Source organism: Acomys minous, assembly GCF_964271855.1.
Source record: "Acomys minous genome assembly, chromosome: 2".
Taxonomy (NCBI): Eukaryota; Metazoa; Chordata; class Mammalia; order Rodentia; family Muridae; genus Acomys; species Acomys minous.
In genome coordinates, this window is record NC_140484.1 from 97367855 (window position 1) to 97376531 (window position 8677).

General features: G+C 42.3%; 1 long non-coding RNA gene across 1 annotated transcript; it reads right to left on the reverse strand.

The window, feature by feature from the left end:
• Positions 1 to 2619: 2619 nt before the first annotated feature.
• On the reverse strand, positions 2620 to 6173 carry LOC311586424. The gene is made up of 3 exons (XR_014775530.1): positions 6129 to 6173; positions 5348 to 5387; positions 2620 to 2666 (listed from the first exon to the last, which is right to left on the reverse strand). It is a non-coding gene; the product is annotated as an uncharacterized lncRNA (long non-coding RNA).
• Positions 6174 to 8677: the final 2504 nt, after the last annotated feature.

Genomic DNA, 8677 nt, shown 5'->3' on the forward strand with positions numbered 1-8677 from the left:
ACCATAAATATCTTTGGATTAACTATTGGGCACGTGCGTTAGTCTGGAATAAATATAAAGGTATATGCTTAGTGTCTATGGAATGTCTTTTCAGATGGAGAACAGTGGAGAAAATCTTAGGCAAGTTTGTGTCTGTCAACACTGCCAGTTTGGTAAAACTCGAGGGTCAAGGAGACAATGTGCACAAGTGTCCATCTCCCGTCAAAACCAAAGAGTGCCTGCCAGGCTCTGAAAACCTCATTTGTCTCAAGGGGACCTCATATCTGGACCTCAGCTCGCATCTGTACAAGTCAGTCAGCGTCCTCAGATACTTGTTGTCATCATAGATCCAGAAGAGGCCTCTGTCAACACCTGAGTGTTTCAGCTGCGAGCCAAGCCTCAGAGAGCTAGCTCCTGGGCTTAGAAAGGAGAGGTCAGATTTGTGCAGGAGTCATGGACCTCAGTCTATCAACACTGCTATAATAAAACCGGGAAACTGAGGTAAATGTCTTTCACTTCTGTTCTCATAATAGAGAAGATTTTGAAAAAATGTATGGGGAGAGAATTGCTAACCCCCCAAAAATTCCAATCCATTTGAATGCATACTATGCTTCGAATCTCAAATGATAAAAAAAAAAGACTCAGGGTTAATAGGGCTAACAAACAAGGATTCAAAATGCAATGTGTCCTTTCTAAGGGACTTTTCAAAGTCATCTGAATTTTCAGATTGGATTTCAGCCTCTTGATCGAGAATGTCTTATGAGATTGGTCTCCCTGTTGCTCCTGTACAATAGAGATACCCCTATCTATTTCAAAGCTCTGCATATCACTGTTCTGTTGCCTCCATTTTGAAGCTTTTCTCTTTTGTATGTTCTCCATTTGTGTTCTCTTACTCATGTCAAGATGTAAGTCACAGGGCTGGCCAGGTCAACATTTTGCAGAATATCGGGAATCTTGCAGCACTTTGAAAAGGAAGGGCCATCGTGCTTATGAGACTGAGTCTGTGGCGGTCTTTATGCCTTGTCATATAGTGTTGTATTTCTTTGTATAGTCTGACAAGTGATCCATTTCAGAGGTCCTTAGAGTGCATTGCAAAGTCAACAGAAAGTTTCCTTATTGTTTTGTCCATGATGGGCAATCTGGTGTTTTGCATTTATATGCTAGTTTGTTTGGTATATTAATTTATGGTGTTTTCTTAACTCTGGTTTAGAATGGTACCTTTCTATGGTCTGTCCCTTGAAATGAAGAGAAGAAAACTGTCATCTGCAAAGCTACTGAAATGGTGGGGCGAACACATTGGTGGCATCGTGAGCATCCACATGAACGGAAGAAGGAGTGCCTGAATCTCTAAGGGGATCCCTGTGTGCTACAGTGGACTGGACTCCCAATATTCTATCATTTTCCTTTGGGAACCACACCTATCTGTAGAGCAACATCCGTTGATCTGGCTATGACTTTCAGTGATAGTAAGATAAAGAGCTTGGTGATGAAAAATGGTTGAATGCCATATATCTGGTTACAAAAGGAAAGCGGCAGATAACAGGCTCAACTGCAATTAATTTCTCAATTTCCTTCACCCCACTAGTCACTTTTACATTTCCTGAATCTCCAGAGAAAGGTATTTTGTGTTTTATTTGACTCGAGCTTGTGTTATCCCTTAGTCACTGAGAGAGCACAGCTTCAATGCAGGAGGCACAGCAAGTTTCAAAATGAACGGTGTACTATAAATCAATGAAAAATGGCCTGGAGAGTGTTGTCCTGACATTCTTATTTGCTAGAGCTATTCATTAGGAAAATAACTCTTCAGAACTTCTCCTTTCTTTATGCAAAGGAAACAAGTCAAGTGAAAAGAATCCAAAGCTTACCTGTCGTGCCAGTGAAGAAGCAGCTCTCAGAGGCTCTGGCCTGCAACAACAATTCAAGGAAGTATTCAGGAAAGGAAGCTCATCTTGGCAACCTGGCCCCCGAAACCCTCTCAAACTGGAAGTGGTTGAACCCTTCCCTTTTCTCAAGACATCCCAAGGGAGCTCTTTTACATTCCTCAGGTTTAGGAAATGTTGTAGTTAATTGTGATACTATGACAGATTTCTCTAAACCAGACAGCTCTAGATTCTTTGATGGTGCTTAAAGTCACAGGGTGGCTGACTTCCGAGGGAAGAAGGGAGGCCTGTAAACAAACATGCATGGAGCTACAAAGCAAATATCACTCTCATAGTATAATCTAATTCACATTATTAAACAATGTACAAAGGCATGTTGTACTGAGGTGGAATGTGTTCCATGCAGTCTGGTCGATCCTTTTTGGAAATCTGAAGCAAAATCCCTCCCTGACCTTGTAATTGACTCTATGTGTTTCTAGAACATGTCCAGCCTCTGCCAGTTGATTTTTGCCATGGCCAGCTCTGCATCTGCAGAGTTGATGGGGTTGAAATTATTGAGTTGCCCTTCGCACACCAAGGAAGTCTGTTACCAGGTCTCAAATTGTGGATTTCCTATCAAAGATGTTGAGGAGCTTTGGCATCGGCTTCCGGGACTCAAGTTAGTTTTTGTGAAAAGAAGAAAGTTTCAAAGCACTTCCTGTACAAGTGCTGTGATTTACGTACCAAGGTATCAATTTTTTGTTATTTGTATCACTTCATGTCTTGCCTTGGAGAATGCAGTCTATCGGCCGTGCAAGCCGTCAAACTCTGTTGAAGAGGGCATAAATCAAAGAGTATAATCATGTGAAGCAAGCACATCCTAACTACATTGCCGGTTGAATCAGTACATGCGGGTGTGTTGTGGTTGAACTTGATGTGTCTGGCCTATTCATAGTGGTTATATTTGTTGTGTGGTCCCTCCACCCTTGGCCTTTGGGATAAGATGGTCTAAGCCATTCCCTCTATCCTCTGTATACTGGCTGCCATGTAGTCTTTGCTTTTGTAATTTTTCCTGTGATTTGGTTCCAAGGGTGAATAAGAACAAAAACACTTTTGGAAGTGATGTCTGGCTTCTGCTTGTGATGTCGGGTTCCTGCTTGTGTCCAGCAAATAGCGTGTGAAGGATATCTGGATGCCCAACATAACACATATTCTGTAGAAGCAGAGTAATACACTTCAAGGATTGTGGATCCACAGGAAGAGCTTCCACTACAGGGACAGGAGCTTAATTGAAACTAGTTCTGTATGACATTGCAATGCTCCCTTGTCAGCCATGAGAACATGGAAACCTTTAGTTTCACTGGTATGTTACACAGCATGAACAGCTGTGCCTTAATATCCAGAAAGGTTCCAGCCCAAAGGACGAAGGCAATTTCCCTCCCATTTAAAGTGAGTGATGCAGGGCATATTGTGGGGGCCTCAGCATGGACACAAATTTGGGTAAAAGAAGGGGAAAGGCATGCTCCTCAAAGAATACATTTAAAGATGGCATGACCCTTTCTATGTCCCTGCCAATTAAGTACATATCAGAGAGAGTGGTCTTCCTGGGGTAGAAGAGAGGTGCATGTGTGGTCTGGAAGGGATGTATCAGGCCATAAACATCTGTGGATTTCCTATTGGGCACGTGCGTTAGTCTGGAATAAACATACAGGTATACGCTGAAAGTCTATGGAATGTCTTTTCAGATGGAAAACAGTGGAGAAAATCTTAGGCAAGTTTGGGTCTGGTAACACTGCCAGTTTGGTAAAACTCGAGGGTCAAGGAGACAATGTGCACAAGTGTCCATCTCCCGTCAAAACCAAAGAGTGCCTGCCAGGCTCTGAAAACCTCATTTGTCTCAAGGGGACCTCATATCTGGACCTCAGCTCGCATCTGTACAAGTCAGTCAGCGTCCTCAGATACTTGTTGTCATCATAGATCCAGAAGAGGCCTCTGTCAACACATGAGTGCTTCAGCTGCGAGCCAAGCCTCAGAGAGCTAGCTCCTGGGCTTAGAAAGGAGAGGTCATATTTGTGCAGGAGTCATGGACCTCAGTCTATCAACACTGCTATAATAAAACCGGGAAACTGAGGTAAATGGCTTTCACTTCTGTTCTCATAATAGAGAAAATTTTGAAAAAATGTATGGGGAGAGAATTGCTAACTCCCCAAAAATTCCAATCCGTTTGAATGCACACTATGCTTTGAATCTCAAATGGCAAAAAAAAAAAAAAAAAAAAAAAAGGCTCAGGGTTAATAGGGCTAACAAACAAGGATTCAAAATGCAATGTGTCCTTTCTAAGGGACTTTTCAAAGGCATCTGAATTTTCAGATTGGATTTCAGCCTCTTGTTCGAGAATGTCTTATGAGATTGGTCTCCCTGTTGCTCCTGTACAATAGAGATACCCCTATCTATTTCAAAGCTCTGCATATCACTGTTCTGTTGCCTCCATTTTGAAGCTTTTCTCTTTTGTATGTTCTCCATTTGTGTTCTCTTACTCATGTCAAGATGTAAGTCACAGGGCTGGCCAGGTCAACATTTTGCAGAATATCGGGAATCTTGCAGCACTTTGAAAAGGAAGGGCCATCGTGCTTATGAGACTGAGTCTGTGGCGGTCTTTATGCCTTGTCATATAGTGTTGTATTTCTTTGTATAGTCTGACAAGTGATCCATTTCAGAGGTCCTTAGAGTGCATTGCAAAGTCATCAGAAAGTTTCCTTATTGTTTTGTCCATGATGGGCAATCTGGTATTTTGCATTTATATGCTAGTTTGTTTGGTATATTAATTTATGGTGTTTTCTTAATTCTGGTTTAGAATGGTACCTTTCTATGGTCTGTCCCTTGAAATGAAGAGAAGAAAACTGTCATCTGCAAAGCTACTTAAATGGTGGGGCCAACACATTGGTGGCATCGTGAGCATCCACAAGAACAGAAGAAGGAGGGCCTGAATCTCTAAGGGGATCCCTGCGTGCTCCAGTGGACTGGACTCACAATATTCTATCATTTTCCTTTGGGAACCAGACCTATCGGTAGAGCAACATCCGTTGATCTGGCTATGACTTTCAGCGATAGTAAGATAAAGAGCTTGGTGATGAAAAATGGTTGAATGCCATATATCTGGTTACAAAAGGAAAGCGGCAGATAACAGGCTCAACTGCAATTAATTTCTCAATTTCCTTCACCCCACTAGTCACTTTTACATTTCCTGAATCTCCAGAGAAAGGTATTTTGTGTTTTATTTGACTCGAGCTTGTGTTATCCCTTAGTCACTGAGGGAGCACAGCTTCAATGCAGGAGGCACAGCAAGTTTCAAAATGAACGGTGTACTATAAATCAATGAAAAATGGCCTGGAGAGTGTTGTCCTGACATTCTTATTTGCAAGAGGTATTCATTAGGAAAATAACTCTTCAGAACTTCTCCTTTCTTTACACAAAGGAAACAAGTCAAGTGAAAAGAATCCAAAGCTTACCTGTCGTGCCAGTGAAGAAGCAGCTCTCAGAGGCTCTGGCCTGCAACAACAATTCAAGGAAGTCTTTCAGGAAAGGAAGCTCATCTTGGCAACCTGCCCCCCGAAACCCTCTCAAACTGGAAGTGGTTGAACCCTTCCCTTTTCCCAGGACATCCCAAGGGAGCTCTTTTACTTTCCTCAGGTTTAGCAACTGTTGTAGTTAATTGTGATACTATGACAGATTTCTCTAAACCAGACAGCTCTAGATTCTTTGATGGTGCTTAAAGTCACAGGGTGGCTGACTTCCGAGAGAAGAAGGGAGGCTTGTAAACAGGCAGGGAGCTACAAAGCAAATATCACTCTCATAGTATAATCTAATTCACATTATTAAAAAATGTACAAAGGCATGTTGTACTGAGGTCGAATGTGTTCCATGCAGTCTTGGTCGATCCTTTTTGGAAATCTGAAGCAAAATCCCTCCCTGACCTTGGAATTGACTCTATGTGTTTCTAGAACGTGTCCAGCCTTTGACAGTTGATTTTTGCCATGGCCAGCTCTGCATCTGCAGAGTTGATGTGGTTGAAGTTATTGAGTTGCCCTTCGCACACACCAAGGAAGTCTGTTACCAGGTCTCAAATTGTGGATTTCCTATCAAAGATGTTGAGGAGCTTTGGCATCGGCTCCCGGGACTCAAGTTAGTTTTCATGAAAAGAAGAAAGTTTCAAAGCACTTCCTGTATAAGTGCTGTGATTTACATACCAAGGTATCAATTTTTTGTGATTTGTATCACTTCATGTCTTACCTTGGAGAATGCAGTCTATCGGCCGTGCAAGCCGTCAAACTCTGTTGAAGAGGGCATAAATCAAAGAGTATAATCATGTGAAGCAAGCACATCCTAACTACATTGCCGGTTGAATCAGTACATGCGGGTGTGTTGTGGTTGAACTTGATGTGTCTGGCCTATTCATAGTGGTTATATTTGTTGTGTGGTCCCTCCACCCTTGGCCTTTGGGATAAGATGGTCTAAGCCATTCCCTCTATCCTCTGTATACTGGCTGCCATGTAGTCTTTGCTTTTGTAATTTTTCCTGTGTTTGGTTCCAAGGGTGAATAAGAACAAAAACACTTTTGGAAGTGATGTCTGGCTTCTGCTTGTGATGTCGGGTTTCTGCTTGTGTCCTGAAGTAGCGTGTGAAGGATACCTGGATGCCCAACATAACACATATTCTGTAGAAGCAGAGCAATACACTTCAAGGATTGTGGATCCACAGGAAGAGCTTCCACTACAGGGACAGGAGCTTAATTGAAACTTGTTCTGTATGACATTGCAATGCTCCCTTGTCAACCATGAGAACATGGAAACCTTTAGTTTCACTGGTATGTTACACAGCATGAACAGCTGTGCCTTAATATCCAGAAAGGTTCCAGCCCAAAGGACAAAGGTAATTTCCCTCCCATATGAAATGAGTGATGCAGGGCATATTGTGGGGACCTCAGCATGGACACAAATTTGGGTAAAAGAAGGGGAAAGGCATGCTCCTCAAAGAATACATTTAAAGATGGCATGACCCTTTCTATGTCCCTGCCAATTAAGTACATATCAGAGAGAGTGGTCTTCCTGGGGTAGAAGAGAGGTGCATGGGTGGTCTGGAAGGGATGTATCAGGCCATAAACATCTGTGGATTTCCTATTGGGCACGTGCGTTAGTCTGGAATAAACATACAGGTATATGCTGAAAGTCTATGGAATGTCTTTTCAGATGGAGAACAGTGGAGAAAATCTTAGGCAAGTTTGGGTCTGGTAACACTGCCAGTTTGGTAAAACTCGAGGGTCAAGGAGACAATGTGCACAAGTGTCCATCTCCCGTCAAAACCAAAGAGTGCCTGCCAGGCTCTGAAAACCTCATTTGTCTCAAGGGGACCTCATATCTGGACCTCAGCTCGCATCTGTACAAGTCAGTCAGCGTCCTCAGATACTTGTTGTCATCATAGATCCAGAAGAGGCCTCTGTCAACACATGAGTGCTTCAGCTGCGAGCCAAGCCTCAGAGAGCTAGCTCCTGGGCTTAGAAAGGAGAGGTCAGATTTGTGCAGGAGTCATGGACCTCAGTCTATCAACACTGCTATAATAAAACCGGGAAACTGAGGTAAATGGCTTTCACTTCTGTTCTCATAATAGAGAAAATTTTTAAAAAATGTATGGGGAGAGAATTGCTAACTCCCCAAAAATTCCAATCCGTTTGAACGCATACTATGCTTTGAATCTCAAATAAAAAAAAAAGTCTCAGGGTTAATAGGGCTAACAAACAAGGATTCAAAATGCAATGTGTCCTTTCTAAGGGACTTTTGAAAGGCATCTGAATTTTCAGATTGGATTTCAGCCTCTTGATCGAGAATGTCTTATGAGATTGGTCTCCCTGTTGCTCCTGTACAATAGAGATACCCCTATCTATTTCAAAGCTCTGCATATCACTGTTCTGTTGCCTCCATTTTGAAGCTTTTCTCTTTTGTATGTTCTCCATTTGTGTTCTCTTACTCATGTCAAGATGTAAGTCACAGGGCTGGCCAGGTCAACATTTTGCAGAATATCGGGAATCTTGCAGCACTTTGAAAAGGAAGGGCCATCGTGCTTATGAGACTGAGTCTGTGGCGGTCTTTATGCCTTGTCATATAGTGTTGTATTTCTTTGTATAGTCTGACAAGTGATCCATTTCAGAGGTCCTTAGAGTGCATTGCAAAGTCAACAGAAAGTTTCCTTATTGTTTTGTCCATGATGGGCAATCTGGTGTTTTGCATTTATATGCTAGTTTGTTTGGCATATTAATTTATGGTGTTTTCTTAACTCTGGTTTAGAATGGTACCTTTCTATGGTCTATCCCTTGAAATGAAGAGAAGAAAACTGTCATCTGCAAAGCTACTTAAATGGTGGGGCCAACACATTGGTGGCATCGTGAGCATCCACAAGAACGGAAGAAGGAGGGCCTGAATCTCTAAGGGGATCCCTGTGTGCTCCAGTGGACTGGACTCCCAATATTCTATCATTTTCCTTTGGGAACCACACCTATCGGTAGAGCAACATCCGTTGATCTGGCTATGACTTTCAGCGATAGTAAGAAAAAGAGCTTGGTGATGAAAAATGGTTGAATGCCATATATCTGGTTACAAAAGGAAAGCGGCAGATAACAGGATCAACTGCAATTAATTTCTCAATTTCCTTCACACCACTAGTCACTTTTACATGTCCTGAATCTCCAGAGAAAGGTATTTTGTGTTTTCTTTGACTCGAGGTTGTGTTATCCCTTAGTCACTGAGGGAGCACAACTTCAATGCAGGAGGTACAGCAAGTTTCAAAAT